The 18,731-nt window shown below is 32.5% G+C and overlaps 1 protein-coding gene across 1 annotated transcript in view; it reads left to right on the forward strand.

Annotated features, from left to right (window-relative positions):
- The first annotated feature begins 3,552 nt into the window (after positions 1-3,552).
- The window catches only part of LOC106623710 (uncharacterized), a 159,101-nt gene continuing 143,922 nt past the window's right edge, over positions 3,553-18,731 (forward strand). The window contains exons 1-2 of the mRNA XM_070109375.1: positions 3,553-4,134; positions 13,209-13,942. The gene's annotated coding sequence lies outside the window, so the exon portion shown is untranslated. The remainder of the gene's footprint in view (positions 4,135-13,208; positions 13,943-18,731) is intronic.

Below are 18,731 nucleotides of genomic sequence, written 5' to 3' on the forward strand. Positions count from 1 at the left end.
CTTTAAATAGCTATATGTATGTGTATGTACAACAGGAATATTTGTAAACAATTGAAAAAATGCAAGCGCAAAAGTAAAACCTAAAAAATATTTACATAGGGATATATACATATATTGGTCTACATTTTTAATGTTTCAGTGGTATGATTTTCCCAATGCCTTGGTGAATGAACGGAGAAAAACAAACAAAGCTTTCGTTAACGGCTGCTGCACTGGTACACCCGCTGTTACTCCAGCAGCGACGTTGTTTGCCTTTCAGCGAGGTTGTTTGAAAACAAATGATAATTAAAATACATACATATACGCATTGTTGTTGTGCTTAGCAGTATTTACCATATTTAAATATAGTACAAACGTCTGTCTGCCAATGCTGCACTAATAACTCAGTGGAGAACAATTTGAAATATCATAAGACGCTAATTTTGTTTAGTGAAAAAGGAGACCATATTAAGCGTTGACTCGAAAGAGACCCAAGGCGCACATGTAGCACGTATAAAAAGTGTGCTCATATATTTGATTATACTTGTACATATTTATATTTTGGTAGGTAGGAATAGCAGGAGAAGAGTAACAAACAACTGTTTAAGGTCAAATTTTGTGGGAAAGGTTAATGGTGGTTTCCAATATCGAGAACTCAAGATCAACTTTAGTTTCAAGCAGTGGTTTTCAAGATGAGGCTTCCAACATTAATATTGTGGCAAATCACCTGGTTCGGAGCGTAGCCTCTATCAGAGAATATCTCCTGTGATAGTAGGGTGTTGATACTAACTTTGGACTCACTGACTGTGTGTTCGGGATTAGTTGACATTGACATTACATTGACTTTATGATAAAAGCAATATGGGTACCTGGTAATAGTTGCAAGAAAGGTGATTCTGCCTTACTATCAGCAGAGTGAAAAGGAGTCGGTGCTTCGTGGTCTTGCTGCGTCTTACTATTCGATGATTCGGCAAGAGATCGGCGAACTTAGCTAGCGCTTGACTAGTACTTGCGCAGTCGTACTTCTTAATTTGCAAGAGTGAGTTCTTCGATCTCAGCAATACTTGCCTTTCTGTGATTGTAAGATTTTTAGCTGTCTTATCGATATTTTAAATGCAACTACTGAATTAACAAAGAGTTTTCTTTCGAAGTCCAAATATGATTCCTATCACAGGGTTCAACCATGCATAAATATATGTACGTACATACACACATATATGCAATTTATTAGTGAAAATATACGGAACTTCTATAGCTTCATATGCTCTAATGAAGCCCTACTAAAATTAAAGCAGCCTCACTTCGAAACTAACATTAACATACATGTTTACCGTTTGTAATGCTTTCCGGATAATGGCAGGTACCTATTTGTAAAATCACAGTTAAGTATACATACTTCCTTCTCTCCATTTATAAACACCCCCTATTGATTAGCATTTCGATTGCTCATTCCAGCGAAGACAGAGCGCCAAGCAGTCGCCTGGGTGATAATAATTTTGATACCAGTATCTTACATCCTACACAACTTCACTTTTGGCTCCGACTCCGGTTCCATCTCCGGCGTTGACTTGTGACAGTAGCGGTGTCGGTGTCGGTTGCAGCTACATTAGCATGCAGATCCCAAAACAAAACTCGCCAAACATCCCGTCAGCTACCCAGCCAAATGTTGGCTTTTCAATGCCAGCCAAGCGCTTGTTGCCGCAGCAACCAGAGCAACAGTCAGACACAATGCCAGGGCCGCTGCCAATACATTTGCCAGTGCTGGCGCACAGCTGAGCAGCAAAATATAGCACTGGCACATTATTATTCACGTAGGTATGTGTGTATGTATACGTTTGAAACAGTTGCTAAGCAACAGGTAGGCCTCGTCTGGTCTACAGTGCTACATTTTAGATGGTGTCCGGCGCCATCGTCTCCGTCGTCGTAGTAGTCGGAGCTGCTGCGCTGTCGTGTATCCTTGTTTGTTTTTTTTCAAACGCATACTTCAATGAAAGCTGCACCCATCAAACACACACATTTATGCAACGTAGTGTAATAAATCTCTGAAAGCTTCTGTAGCGCAGCGAAGTTTCATATTTTTGGGATAGAATTCGGGAGAAACGGAAACAGAAATATGTGCGCTGCGGGGAAATTTATGGGATGACAAGTGCGTGAGCGCCATTTAAGTGAAAAAAATTATTGTGTATAGGCATGTATAAGTGAGCAATTGTGAGAGAGGGAGAGAGTAATGTAACGAAAAAGAAGAAGAAGAGAAGTGTAAAGCCATAATATAACTGAGTGGGTATTTCTGGTAAACAAAACACTTGTTTTGGCTTTCTGTTTTGGCTTTTTGTGAGAATTCGAAAAGCTTTTATTTCAAATAAAAATAATTCCGGAACTAAATTATTACTTACTACAATAAGTACTAGTTTACTCAAAGTTTAATAATAAAGAATTTTGTTGTAAATATATAATAATTATTTATTTATTTATTTATATGATATGAATGACATTGAAATATAATGATATAAAAATATTTCTCGAAAAAGATTTTTCAAAATTAAAATTTTCAAGGTTATATCCGTTTAAGTTTTTTCAGCCGGTTTAGCATGAATGTTCTTTAACCGTCTCTCCATCGTATGGATAAAAAAATCTTTGAATTTTTAATTTAAAATATTTTTTAAAAAATTGGAGATATTTAAAAAAATTATTGTAAAACCGATTTATATTTTTGGATAGCCGCCATTTTATAAATTTTTTTATTTCCCAATTTTGTTGGTTTAAACAGTAATGACATATATAGTGATAAAGAATTCGTCATTGTTTCATTTTCCAAATTATGACGACGAAGACGCAATATTTTTTCGCTCTCTACTTCTAGCTTTACATCTAGGACGAATAGCTTTATAAAAATACACCGGTGAAATTTATTCTGTAAATACCGAAAATATGAAAAACAAGTGATAAAAAAATTGATAGTAAAAATATAATTTGCTTCTTTTATCAACTGCCATAAGCGCTCAAAACTCCGTCCTCTAGAATAAAATATCACCTTAATACTTTTGCGTATTTCATATATAGAAGAAAACGTCAGAAGGAATTTTCATATGAAATGAAAACGTTCCAGACAATAAGTTTTTAAGTTAGAGCGGCATTGGCTTAACCTAATCACTGTACTTTCACCCTACTTTGCATTCTGAAATGAATATATTATCAGAGCTGTTAATTTGATTTTCCACTTTCTAAAAAGTTGGTAATCTTACAAATCTACAGACAAATAACTGGATTATTAGACAAAACATACGTATCTCTAAATAATTGAAAAGAACAAATGATAAGCTCATTTCGCTATGCATTTCCCATTAGTACCGCCAGCTTTACATGTATTCCTGAGAGGAAAAAAAAATATCGCATGCGATTTTCTCATCCAACACAAGCGTACAATATGATGCTATTCGTGCAATCAGCTGATAAGCACTCACGCTGCAACAGTTTTCTCCGCTTCCACCGAGTTTACTCACAAAAGCAAAAGTACTGTTTATTGCTCACTCACTGCTGCACAGCTGCGTTGGATGCGCATTGAAGTAAGTAAAACGCATTGCGGAAAATTCCCTGCGTTTAAGCAGTATACACGAAGCGTTATGTTATTTTTCGTGTAAATTAGCAAAAACAACAACAATGGTCGATGATTGCTACTGCGACAAAGCGTTAAAGGGACATTTCAAGCGCGGAGAGGCGCAAGACGGCGAGTACACGGCCACGTCGTTTGGCTTTGAGGACGACGACGGCGACTGCGACCACCAACACTACCACTATGCCGATGGCGACGACGACAACAACGAAGACGACACACGCAAAGGCAAAATAATTTCCCAGCAGTTTTCGCGTAGCTTTTCTCTCGTACAAACGTGTTGCGGGTGAAATGGAAATCGAAAATTCAGAATATTTTATTTGAATTAAAATTTAAAGTGAACAGTTACACATTTAATTAAATTGTAAAAAAATAAAATGTTAAAAATATTAAAAACCAGTTAGTGAAAGTTGAAACGAAAATTAAAAAAAAAAAAATATTAAAAATGTAATTTTATGTAAATAAGTAATGGCATATAAGTGTACACATTTTACTTGTTAATATTGCAAGCTACAAGTATGTGAAAAGTGTTGTTCTGGCGAATGGTTAGTGCTCAAAACAGAAACGCAATTAGATTGGCATTGCAGTAATTAATCAAGAAACGCTAAAATTATAAATTTCAAGCAACAGCTGTTTACAAAGTGTTTGGGTGCAAAAACAAACAAAAAAAAATTACAAAATACAAACATGCACACATGCACACATTTCATATAAAATAAGCAAAAATAAAATGACGACAGTGTTTGCATGTCGGCGCTGAAGCAAGCTTAATGCGAATGTCAAGGCAATTTAGCAAGACAAAGTAGGCATTCGTGAAATTCAATTGCGGCTTAGCGGCAGTAATGCCAGGCGCATACACATGCAAACACAAACACACCATACACACACACACAAAAGTATAATGCGAAAACCCACACACAGCGTTGTAAACAAATGGCACAGTTTCGTGCGCCTAAATGTATGCAGCAATTAATTTAAGCCCTTGCCAAGTTAATTTGATATTGGCATACTCTCAACACGTCATTTTATTTTACGAGCAAACTGACACCTAACTACAGCAATTCGCGCTGCGTATCACCAACATCCACATTACTACACCTGCAACATCACCTGCCTGCCATTTAAGGCCTTAAGTCTCTAGGCTTTCACGGTGCTGCTAGTGAAGAGCTGTACATATAAAAGGAAATAAAAGTGAACCAACAAGACGAGTGCCGTTTGTATTCCCAGGCTACCTTGCGGCTGCTGGTTGACCACCATGTGGCAGCACCATTTTTATATTCTTTTTAATGCCTAAATACATGACAGACATGCACGTATGTTTGTTGGCGCGCTTGTGTATATGCGGCACATGCATATTCATGCGCGTACATATAGGCGAGCATGTGTAAACCGTGGCGTAAAAGTGAAAATAATCATAAGGAATGCGGTGAATGTTTAATTACATGTGGTGCGATCATTTGGGCGGTGCTTGTGGCATGGCCTACCTTCTGCTCATTTTTTATGCACGTTTATGCTTGCCACATGATGTATGTGCACACATATTTAAATTTAAATATATTTTTCTTAATTTTTGCATTTTCAGCGCTGTGCTTTGTGTTTGTTGTTGCTGCCACATGCACTTACAAATTCTAACTTTTTATTATTTCCCAAGTGCGTGCAATTTTGCTGTCTCTGTTGCCAGCTGACTACTTCAGGCACGTTTTCTTGCGTTTTACATTGCTTCACTGGGCTCTTTTTGCATATAACCGCTGCCTGTTTGCAAATGCCATTTAAGAACATATTTTGAGCGCTTTTTTGTAAAACTTTTATGTCGCGAGAATTGCAGATTGCAAACATATGTAGTTATATGAATATGCACACATATTTGTTGAAAAAAATTTGCACCATTACCATTTAAATATATTTACTTTTTTCGCTTAGTGAGCGACAGTGTACTTCTGACACAGTTTTATTTTGAAAAACTTTTATTTATGGATGTATTGTTTAAAAATTTTAACTTTATTTTATGTGATTATCGGCAGAAAATTGTGATGCGGACCTGTTCAAAAGTTTGCCATAATTATAATAATTATAACAGTAAACAAAATTTAAGCACCTGCACTTCCATCAGATACTTCGACAAACTTCTCCATTTGTTGATGAGTATTTTTTTTCAATTATCAATTATTGAATTTGTGCTGATTGAGGAGCTGTTTTTAATGAAGTCTCAACGGTTTAGCTTTATATGACCAATAATTAGTATTTTTATATTTCAATGGTGTATCAACTGATTGACTAACTCGTTAAATATACAAGGAAAATTTACTTAATTTTGATTTTATGTTAAAGCATCTTACATTATTTTTAACTGAATATTGCCGGACAATATATAAAAATAGTGGATCTAACTTAAATTTTTAAATTTAAAAACACAAAAGAAAAGTTGTTATCTTATTAATTTTTTCTACGTACTTATATTATATATAGTTTTAATTTTTTAATAAATAAGCAGCCATTCATCTGAAAAAGAAAACCAAAATGTGTGGTTCAAAGTGTTATTTACCAACCAGTTGTTAACGAAAAATAATGTATGTATGTATATTACAAAATATTTATATTTATATATACTACTGGATAAGTGACCTTAGTGAAGCCAAAAGTTGGAAAAAAGTCTATTGAATTTTTTTTGTTTCATTTAAAAAATTGTGTTCTCCATCAAAATTTTAGAATATTAATTGCTTACTTGAGCGTAAGAGTTGTTCTACAACATCTCATTTCACCATAATCATTGTTAAGAAATGAGCCTTAAAAGAAGCGAACCCATGAGAAGTGCTACCAAAAATAATCAACGCAGTATGATTTCGCTATAATTCGTTTTTTATTAATGGTTCGCTTTTTTATTTTATTTTATATAATTTTATTTATTTTATTTTGTTTTATTTTATTTTATACAAGACCTAAACCTAGACCTAAATCAGCAGAAAGTGATCCAATACAAATCTCTTCAGATGATGATATGAGTAGTGCAGTAAAAAAGTATCATCGATTATGCACAGACTATTTTGTTCAAAGTTCTGGTAGATTGAAAAATGATAGTCGAAGGTATTTTTTCACAAACTTTGCATGGATGGTATTCATGGAAACTGCATTAGTTTACTTGGAACTGATATTTATTAGGAGAATTCAACGCTTTACAAAGAAGAAGAAACATAATATTTTTATTTTGCAATTATTTTGTTGAATTTGTCACTTTAGGTCTTACATAGTTTATCTTCAAATTTTTACTTCCGGTACAAATTTCTATATTTGTCTTCAAAATAATGAGTTTCCACCATACAAGGCACACAAATGTAAATACATAGCTCTATAACGTTGCAGACAGTTTTAAATTTGCAGAAACATCGTAATGCCACTTATCTGCCACACAAATTCAATGTCTGCACCTAAAACCCTTATTTTCAACATACTTCGTGTTATTACTTACAGTTTCACAACGATTATTATTCAACAGAAATTTCTCAAAGTCATATTGCGAATTCCAACCTTTTTCACTACTATAAATTGTAAACTTCGTCATCACTATAAATTAAATAGCAAATGTCACTGCATGACGTTTCCATTTCTCACTCACATCCCTCTTCTAGCTTCGCTTAGCCATTTTTATGTATTTCAACTCATCGCTACACATACATACATACTTATACTCGTAAGCTTTTGTTTTTGCACAGTGCTGCTCGATTGGGTTGAAATCCCAAAGCAGAGGCAACTCATATTCAAAGTCATCCAAACTTCTCTAACCGACACTGTTTATACTTGTAGCTCTGCTTTGGCGCTTTGTAATGCAAGTTGAGCTCATCCTTTGGCTCATTGACATGTACGTGTATCCTATTTCAAAGGTCCAAATTTGTGTGCATGTGTGAGAAGGTGGACGTTTCAGAGTAACATATGCAAACAGTTGAAGGGCCGATGAAGTGATTAAAACTAAATTCACTCACTATTTTTGCGCAGGAGGAAGATGAAGCTGTTGCTCTTTTCTGTGAGCCTCTGAGTGTAAATATATATACAGAATATAAAATTGGTTTGCATGAGTAAACTGAGTAATATATGGTAATATTCACATTGTACGTGTAAATAAGTATATAATTGGGATAGGCTTTTTGCAGCTTCGACAGGAGATTCTAAAAAACTAATATCAAATTGGTTCGTGAAAATAATGTTGTTTATTCTATGTCAGGCATTTAAGTAGTACTACAAAATACACATACAGTTTCAAAATCGGATAGAATTATGTATATACATAATATATTGTAACCGTAACAAGGTTGTATCAAAAGAGAAGTTAGCTTATAGATAAAGAGGTAACCGGGTTAAATCAATTATTAATAATTTGTAATGGTAAAGAGGTGAGGCGACCACCATAGTTGAGTTCTCTGAAGCCGTTATTGTCATCCAAATTCCAATAAATTCCTTGAAGATAAGATTTACAATATCTTTTAACAGAACAAATTAAATAAAGAAGCCTTCAGACCTCAGAGTAAACATTATACATTATATAAAAAAGCTTGTCATATAATCTATTTGTCATTACGACATGAGTAAATATGGCAAGCAGAAATTGAAACATTTAATTTTTTTATAACACAAAGGAGGAGAACCTCGCTCAATTATATACTACGGCCGACCGCCAATTATGTGTATACTTCAACTTACTACATACGTAGTATACTCTAAAAGCTGGCAAATAATTTCCTAAACGCATGGCTGTCAAACCGACTGTTAAACATTTTAAATTTGCTTGACAACAATGTTTAGTACACTTTGGCAAATTATTTTTAAAAACTAGAATTCTGTGCAGTAAACTTACATAGCTCTAAAATTCTCATATTGAGCAGGTAATATGATGTAACGAAAACCCAAACTCATCGATCCAATGCCATTCTTACAAAATTCCACTTATCTACTGCATGAAGTGGAAAATGTTTATGTGTGGTTTTAGTATAAAATCCACTTGGTAAATTTCGTTCGGTAAATGTTCAATTCGAAGTAGAGTCACATTTTAAAAATTAAATCGGTTTCTGTAAGAAGATAATCCGAAAAGTAAAGTAGCGCGTGCAAACTTTAATTTATATGCATAAACTTTTGATGACCAATTAATATCAAGAAATGTACCTGGAAATTCATGCACATGATGATATTACGAATTTCCTTATTAAAAATTTTTAAATTAAAAATTACTAGTTAAATTAAAAATTATTTAGGTAATTAAATTAATGAACATATTAATTAACACAAGTCAAGTTGATTACTTTTGTAAGGAAAAATGAAGTCAATGGTTTAACATATAAACCAGTTCCTAATTAAGCTAGTTAATACGTCAAAAGAGAAAAATAAATATTTAATATTACTTTGTCCATTGAATATAAAATATATATACATAAGGGTGTTTCTTTTAGATATGTGTTTTTCAAGAAGAAATAAAACTCATTTACTTTAATGTTAAGGCCAAGAACTTAGAGTTATTATAAGGAAAACGATTTCCCGTTAAGTTTTAAAAATTATTTCGGGCAGGAATAAGTTCCAGCCGAGAGGGCCAGTTTAGTTTGCGACCACATTTTGTATAAATTGGGACCGTATGTTGGCAATAAAGCGCTGAATATTCTCTCCCTAAGTATGAGTCGTCTCTGGCTTATCTGTGTAGACAAGCGACTTCACATAACCCCACAAAAATCTCATCATCTATGTCACGCCACAGACCTAAAAGTTTCTTTCTATAAATTGATTGTTTTGTTGGCTGTATGGCGTCTAGAGCTGTCTTGTTGGAACCAAAGATCGTTCAAGTCAACATCCTCCAATTCAGGCATAAAAAAGTCATTAATCATGGTTCTATAGCGTTCGCCATTGACTGTAACATTATGAGCGGGTTCATTTTGAAGAAACATGGCGACTCAACAATGGTTTGTGGATTATCATTATCATGACCATCTCGTTTTGCGCCTATTCATCGAACGTGCGACTCGTGGGCTCATCGTCGGCTTCAATTGTTACACGTGTAGGGTTTTGCAAGCCCGCAAATCAAGATATTTCCACACAATCCATCATAAAGTGGATGTGCACAACCCCAATTCCAGCGGGCGATGAGGTATGGACTCATTCGGGTCTTTTTCAATACTCTGTTCCACAGCAGCAAAACCGTCTGGTTTTTTTTGATCAAACATATTTTGTATACAAGAGTAATATAGTGTGAAAATAATAGATCCCTTATAATAGCATACTGAAAAACTTCTGCTAGGATAGTCTTAATAAAATCACGTGAAAATATATCATGCAATTCTTCAGGAAAGATTAAAGAAAGTTCCTTTATGAGTAAATAGTAGTACTTTGTATTATGGTTCATCCATCCACATTTTTACATTTAAGGGGAATGATATGGAGTTCTGCATACGTTTGTAAGTGAAAAAAGCTCTTTTCCAAAACTAAAACACAGTTTTTACTATTTATTGCAATTTAAAATTATTAGAGTACAACTATTAAGTATAAATGCGAAATTAGAATGAGTTCTGTGAATTTAATAATGGGCGAATGGTTTTGAACATTTTTGAGCTGAGTTGAATTTTTTTATTTTGAAAGTTGTTAACTGTTTTTTTATTTTGAGAAATAGTACTTCAAAATTTTGTTAAAAATTAATATTTTTGCAACTAAAATAATTCGCTTCGAAGGCATGCATTTTACACATCTTATTTTAATGGGAATTTTATAAATTTTGCGTAATTTCAATATATTTTGTAAGATACAATTTTATTTGCCGCTTTTCTAGCAACATTTTCATGTAAAACTATTTTAACATAATATGACAACTACCCAGAACGTGCAACGTCAACTACTCATGCATTGTATTTAATTACGCAGCTTTGTTTGATCGACCTCACAATCTAAACATAAAATTCCGACTAATTTTTGAATTGCACACTCAATAATTTAATACTGAACTATAAATAATTTACAAAGCGATCAATGGCAAAGACTGTTTACAATTATAAAATTTACTTTGTTTACAACTGCTAAAGTTCAACCTGTTTACAAAATTTTGATTGAATTTCCGAAGATTCTCAAAAATTTTGCATGAATTGCAAACCTTGATACCTAAAATTGTGCTTGTCCTCAATGAAAAATGGCTTTCAAATTCAAATTTATTGAAAACGCCATACTCACATACATACCATGTATTTTTATGTTTGTGTGGGTATTTACGCACCTTGCTTGTTGTTGTAGTTTTAGTTAGAAGATACAATGTATATATTTGTGCACCACATTTTATTTACAAACTCATAAATCTATATTCACTGGTCATAACAATGTTTTTGATGGCAGCGTGGGGCGCAGCAGCGGTTGGTAATGGGTTTCAAAATCATAGCGCGATAAAAAAGCATACAATTTTTGATCATTTGTGGCAATTTTTATAGCCTCGCGTTCGTAACGGGAGAATAAATGGCGCTTTTGCCATTCTACATTAAACTTTGGGTGAAACATTTGATTGCTTTATTCAGCGAAAAATGCACTAAGCCAAAAACACAATGGCCAAAAGCGAAAATAGACAAGACGACGCTGCAACCACACACAGCTATACCTATGTATATGTTTGGCTGTGTGTATGCTTGTATATAAAATATCAACGCTGCCACATACAATGTGTACGGCGAACAACAAAAGATGGATTATCTCAAATAGCGCGCAGATAAAATAGCAACCGATCCGCGTTACTTCCGTGGCAGTGGGAGCAGGCGCGCGGCCAGTCGTACTGAAATCGACGTCAAGCGAGCAGCGTGGCAGCATTGCAAGCATTCATTAGAAACAATGGCTATAAAGGCGAATAGCGTGGAACAAAGACAGCAATGACGCGAACGACGCAACCAAAACATTTATTAACAGTTATGTTAATGAGCAGATAGTTGTTGGCAAATTAAAAAAAAAAAGAATTATTTACACATATATAATTTATGAAAATTAACTAAACATTCAACCCACGAAAAATTTGCAATATTTATTTATTTACTTTCTTGCCTGAAACAAGCAGATAAACCGGAAAATAATATAAATGCGTTTTTAATAGGTTTTTCGGAAGTTTGTTTTGCATATTTGACACGGCTAAGCACCTGCAACGATTCAACTAACTGTGTACTACATGTGTTTTCGCATTTTTGCATTTATTTGTATGTGTGTGTGTTTGTGCCGAATAAGCGATATTGGCAAGCAAATCATGCCAGAACACTCTACAACTACCCATGTGTGTACATATGTTTTTATGTATGCATGTAAACACTTAAATTCTGAAATCACAACGGCGCTAGCAAGTTGAAGACTGATGCATTCGTATGAATCAAGAGACCCGAATGGAAATTACTTTGTTGTTGATTTGCTCTATATAGTTGCAATCTAATAATCTAACGATATTTCCTTCTTAATAAATAATATTATATAGAGATTTTTAATTTATTGAATTACATAAAATTTTTCGTTTACAGCATACTAGTTTCGTAAATTTCAAAATGCAAAAAATATAAAAGGATTCAATAAGAGGTAGATAATATTTATAAGCAAAAGTAAACATACTTGTAGTAGGATGAAACCCATTGGAAAAACAGCTAAAATAACAAAACTGAAAAGAAAGTTAAATTTTTAAGCTTTAAAAACTATTTATCTCAATTCCTGCACATTTCGGCGGCATTTCTAGGTGTATATGAACAAAAGATAAATATCTAAGTTGTAGGCAATAGAAACATGTAAAACTTTCGTTTTAACACTTTTTTCACATAACCCCAAAATTTATTAGAAAAATTCAAAAAACTAAGTGTTTCTTCGTTTTTTTTTTCCTTTAACAATTTTTTTTTTAAGAAATTTGGGGTAAACTATAATTTTTTTTGCCTAAAACACAATCTAATTTTTTTATTTAAAATATTTATTTTTCCCCTTATTTTGTGTTTATAAGAGATTCAGTCGAAAACTTTCATGTCAAAATATCAGCTGTTGCATTAAATTTAGTGGGCCTTATGTTTGTTAAAATCTCTCTGCCTAGGACAAACCATGATTGTTAAATAACGGAACCAAGAAAATTGTGATACCTATCAATGAATGTTTAGCCATATATGATACACCTTGCAAAGTGCACCAGTACAAAAGTAAAGACAATAAAAAAAGTTTACTTTGGCTAAACTTAAGCTATAAGCCCCTTCACTAGTGCACTTCCTATGGCATAAAATATTATAATATTTGCACCAATTGGAGAGTGGCTATTCGAGCAAACAGTATGCATACTGCAGGTAAACAGTCAAACCGAAAATGAAATGTCATAGATAGTAAAGTCTTAAACCTTTTAGCGCGACATCCAGAGACTTGATGTTTTATGGTCAGTCTTGACTTTCACGAAGGGGAAATAATTCATTAAATATGTGTGGTTTTCGATAGATATTAATTCTAATTATATTATACGATTTGCCAAATATCCACTAAATTCAAATTATGTGAATGGATTAAGATTTGGTTTTGGAATCTGCAAGATTGATGTTATTTTCCAACTGGCCTCTCACAAAATGTGCTTGTTCATATGTTTTTGCACCTAAATATTGTAAACGATTTGTTTTACTAGAAACATGCTACAGTGAATAATGATATTTACCGTAGACGTATAAAATGAAATGGTTGCAAAAAATCTGAAATATTTAAGTAAAGTCCGAAAGAAAAAAATTATTAAACTGCAAGCGAAATCACAAAAGCAAAAGTGGCAGCTAACGCGCCAAAATCAAGCATTCGGCAAGTGGAATCTGAGGTGAACTAAAATAAAGCTATAGCTCTACGGCACAACAAGTGCAGATGTGAAAGTAAATAAAGTAAAAACGAATGCAGAAAACCGTGCAATCTAATCAAAATTTGTAATTTGTGTTAAGCAAACAAAAAATTTGTTTTGACTGCGAGCGGGAGCAGCAAAATAGCAACAACAATCCACAACAACAACAGCAAAAGAAAGCAACAAAAATTAAATATAATAATAAATAAAGCAACGAGATTTTGAGAAATTGTTGCCTTGCAAATTATCGCTGCAAAGTGCTTAATCGTTAACGGGAAAACACAATAAGAATTGTTAAGTGTTTGGAATTTGTTGACAGCCAAATTGCAGTTGGCCTGTGCCTTAATTGGCCGCATCGCATATTTATTGCAAACTGCAAATGAAAATCGTAGATTTATTAAAAATAATTCTGAGTTAGAATATGCTGAAGAATTTGTAGTTTATATGGCTCTGCTAAATTGTGTAGTGTGTGTGTGAATATTTTGTTAAAACTACGAAACAGATGCAGTGTAATCATAAATAGTGCTACATAATTGGTGAGTTGCTGAAAATCGATATTTTACTAATGGCGAAACGCCTGCGGCTTTCAATTGCCTTACTATTGCTTATATTTTATAGCTTCCTTATTACTGTAGCCATTTTGCACTTTTCTAAATAATATTAAACATATAAATAGATGTAAATATAATATGCATGCGTATCTATTTGTTGGTTAAATATATAATGTGCTCATTTGATAGTATATACAAGTTTTTTCTTATCTCACTCACTTTGAGCTCCAATAACAGCAAATATTTTGTTAAACATGAACTTATTGAGCGATTTGAAACAAAATAATTAAATTAGAATCAAAAGTCAATGTAAAATAAAAATTTAAAATTAATATAAAAAGTGAAAGTAAAATCAAGAGTCAATACAAAAGTAAAAGTAAAATCAAAAATTAAAAACAAAATTAAAATTTAAATTTAAAATTAAAATTACGATTAAAACTAATATTAAAATAAAAATAAAAATAAAAATTAAAATTAATAATAATATTAATATCAATATTGAAAATTAAAATTAAAATTTACATTAAAATTAAAATTAAAACTAAATTTAAAATTAAAAAATTGATTGAGTCCATATAAAATAAAGTTTAAATTAAATTTAAATATAAAATTAGATTCAAAATTAAAATTAAAACAAAAAAGAAAAATTAAAATTAGTATTAATATAAATACTGAAAACTAAAAATAAAAATTAGAATTAAAATTAATACTAAAATTAAAATTCAATTTAACTTTAGAATTAAAATTAAGATCAAATTTATAATTTTAATTATTAATATTATAATTACAATTAATATGAAACATTAATATTAAAAATTACAATTTCATATATATTAAATGTTACATACTTGTATAACCGTCCTAAATTGGCTATCAAAACATGCGCTTATAGTATATTATTCTAATATAATTGTTATACTAAAATCTGAAAGAAACAACAATCTGCTTCTCTAACTCAACTTTACTAAGTGCATCTCTTTTTTCACTTACTTGCTCTCACTTACAAGTATAAAATAATACCGACAAATGACAAAGGTCGTCAACAATCTCCGAACTATTTTATCGATCTATTCGCAATTAGAGAAGCAGAAAAACAAGCAAGCAAGTACATACTCAGATCCAAACAGAACATAAAGAAGAGAAGAACAGAAAACTGAATCCTTAGAGATTAATACACTTAAAGAAAAAAAAAATTACTAAACAGGTAATAATTTAATTTTGAAAACACTCTTGGCAAATACTGCAATTGTCCCGCGATGGCAATTCTCTTGCTCTTTGAATATGTGCAATTTAGTATACTCCTTCAATTTTGGAGGTGCAGTATTCGTTCTTTTTAGTTTCCCGTCGGCTGCCATTGTGTTTTAACCATAAATAATATTTGTTGACCAATTTATTCTTGCCATTGAAAAACGCTGTAGCGACGTGTAATTAAAAGGAAAAAAACATTTGCTTTATATTATGAGCTAGATTTTTGGTTTTGAGTGTAAACATTAAAACACAAAACATAATTTGAATTTAAAATATTTAATTTAAATCATTTCGTTTTTGATATACTTGTAGCCAAAACAATAGTTTTGCAAAATGTTTTTTCTCATATAAATTTCGTTCCATATTCTGGAATAGTTTTTGATTGTGTTCTTCAATTTTTTACATTACAATTAATCACGTACATCGCATCACGAGTTAACACCAAATAAGTATTCATTGTTTTGTTAACATGTTCAATTAAATTCCTATTTTAAGTGAATATTACCCGCCCACTTGAGGAACTGTTTAATCGCTTACCGTGCATCGCTCAAAAAATAATCACTGAAATTATTTGCAATATTAAATTGTGCAACCTTGCAGATTTACGAGCATTCCATTGCGGCTATATACATATTCATACTTAGGTTAATATATACTTGTACTTATATATTTATCTATGAAATATATATAGTAATACTTATAGACAATTTTCGCAAATTTAATAGTAATTTAGTCTCACTCTCACTCTCAATTATAAATATAAAAATATAAATTATTTATATGGATTATATACGAGTACAGCTTCGTATATAAACATATTTATATACAGAACCATACCGTACTTATGTAAGTGTGCTTGGTCTGACATCGGCGGTATAGACGAATAAGCAGTTTCTTTGGAATTAAAGAACGTATGTAAAATTTCAAAACTATGTCTCTAAAACTCGCGTTCCAGGTGAAGCGGTATAAAGTGAGCGTTAAGATACAAATGTGTTGGTAGGGAACATTTTTTGTGAACGGAAGAAGTTTGAAGACGCCGAACTGCAAGCAATATTGGATGAAGATGATACAAATGGCAACAGCAAATGGCAGCCATGTTAAATGTTGCACAACAAACAATTTCAGACCGTTTGAAAGCTATGGGAAAGATTCAAAAGTGTGGAAAAAGCTGATATGAAAAATATATTTATTTTAAGAATCCTAAACGATATTTTCCATTAATCCGATATAACCATCAACATCAGCTGCAAAAACAGATCGATTTGGTATGAAGACAATGCTCTGTGTTCGGTGGGATCAAAAGGTTGTGGTATATCATGAGATTCAAAAACCTGGGGAGACTATTAATACTAATCGCTATAGACAACAAATGATCAATTTGAACCATTCATTGATCGAAAAATTACCAGAATCGTTAAGAAGATACGGCAAAGTAATTTTGTTACACGACCGCCGTATTCACTAGACTTGGCACCTTCTGACTACCATTTGCTTTCATTGACGGGACACGCTTTGGCTGAGTAGCACTTCGATTCCTACGCAGAAGTCGAAAATTGGGTGTCTGATTGGTTTGCTTCAAAAGACGAACATTGCTATTGGCATGGTATCCACAAATTTCCAGAAAGGTGGTCAAAATGTGTAAAAAGCAATGGTCCATACTTTGAATAAATTTTCTTTACTTTCCCATTCAAAAATAGTATTTCATTTTCACAAAAATGGTACACCGGTACAGACAGACAGACGGATATGGTTGAACCGTCTCAGCTCCGACATGTCCTTCTGGGTGTTACAAACTTCGTTGCAAATTTAATGTAGCCTGTTCATGGTATAACAAATGTCAACCGTAAATAATGACATGCATAAATAAATACAAGAGGGGAGTAATTTGGTATGAAAAAGTGCTACTTTTGATGATTGGACTTAAAAAATCATATTAAGATTACAAAATATATAATTTCTATACAGTTTTATTTTGATTTTGTTTATACATACATACATAATAATTTATCATTTACATTTCTGGAATGAATTTTCGGTTTCTTTTAAATTTTTTGCGGACAGTAGATATCATTGTATAAATTTAGCAAAATATCCACTGAATAAGGGTACGTATAAATCGCCATCGCTGGGACTAAAGTATCTACAAGTACATCACCTAACAAGTATATATATATGTATGTACACTAGGATGGAGCGAAACACATTTTTTTTTTAACACCTAGAAGCGGCGCACTCAGCTTTAAAGTAAATTTTCGAGTTAAAATTTTTATTTCGTAAAAAATTAATTAAAATAAGTGTTCTAGAAGCTGTGGAGAGTCCTCTTTCAGTCCAATTAAAATTTATTAACTTAAAAAATTTGTTTGTGGTCATTATTGGAATTTAAAAAAAAAAAGTCTGAAATGACCACAGGCTTTCCTTGAGCGTTAAAATAAATTTTGAATGAAAAACCGTCAAATTCGCTATATTATATACTTGTATAAACGTGAAAAGTTTAAATCAAATATTATTTTTTTTGTCCATAAAAAATTTTAACTCGACATTTACTTTAAAACTGAGTGCACCGCCTATAGGTGCATACAATTTTTTTTGGCCAAAAATTCTCTTTTTTTTATAATCTACAGATTTTACCCCCAGGCAAAGCAAAAAAAAATTTTTTACGCTCCACCTTAATCTACACATAGTGACTACAGACAGTTAAAAATTCCCTAATATAAATACTTTGAAATACATACTTATTTTTGTCTACATATATATACATATACTCTCCAAATCACACTTATATAATATATCTAAAATCTAATTTCGTAAGTGATTTGGGCAAACACAAGACATTTGACCTCAAAAGTGAATAAACCTAGTAACCATAGAAGATGAAATCAACTAGAAGATGTAGATCTCTGTAAGGACAACAATAGTGTAAGAAAAACTGAAAATTAATAGCGCTGAGCTGACAACCGGAACATAGGTACTGATTACGAAAATATTAGCGCACACGAGGGCAGTGACGGATGACAGGAGTAATAAAAGAGAAAGAGAGAATGGACAGCTATTTAAGGGACCCAACTGACCCTGCTCTAGCTGAGCAAATGTATTTCTACGTATCTGACAGCTGAGGGCGTCAAAATGACGGGAAGCTAAGTGGCTAAGCGAAATCTGGAAAGGTAAATGTAATATAAAACCAAACCAACAATAAGTATATATGCTTTTTTACCTTAACGAATATTTGTAAGAGCGAAAATTACTAATATATGCATTTAAACATACACGTATAAGGAAAAATGTAAACTTTTCTTAAACATCATCTGGGTACCTAGGAGGATGAATTTCAGCATCAAACTCTTTTGCCTCCTTTGTTTTATACCCTTGGTCACAGCCATGCATTCCCGTATAGTTTCATCGCTTATAACTCTGTGCAAATTATAGTATGTCTCACGTGCCCGATCTATAGCGTTTAGATTGTCTCCACCGTTTTCTTTTATCTCATCTTCAGCCTGTTTTATAAATTGACGAGCATTAAATATTTCCC

Source organism: Bactrocera oleae, chromosome 5 (genome assembly GCF_042242935.1).
Source record: "Bactrocera oleae isolate idBacOlea1 chromosome 5, idBacOlea1, whole genome shotgun sequence".
Lineage (NCBI taxonomy): Eukaryota > Metazoa > Arthropoda > Insecta > Diptera > Tephritidae > Bactrocera > Bactrocera oleae.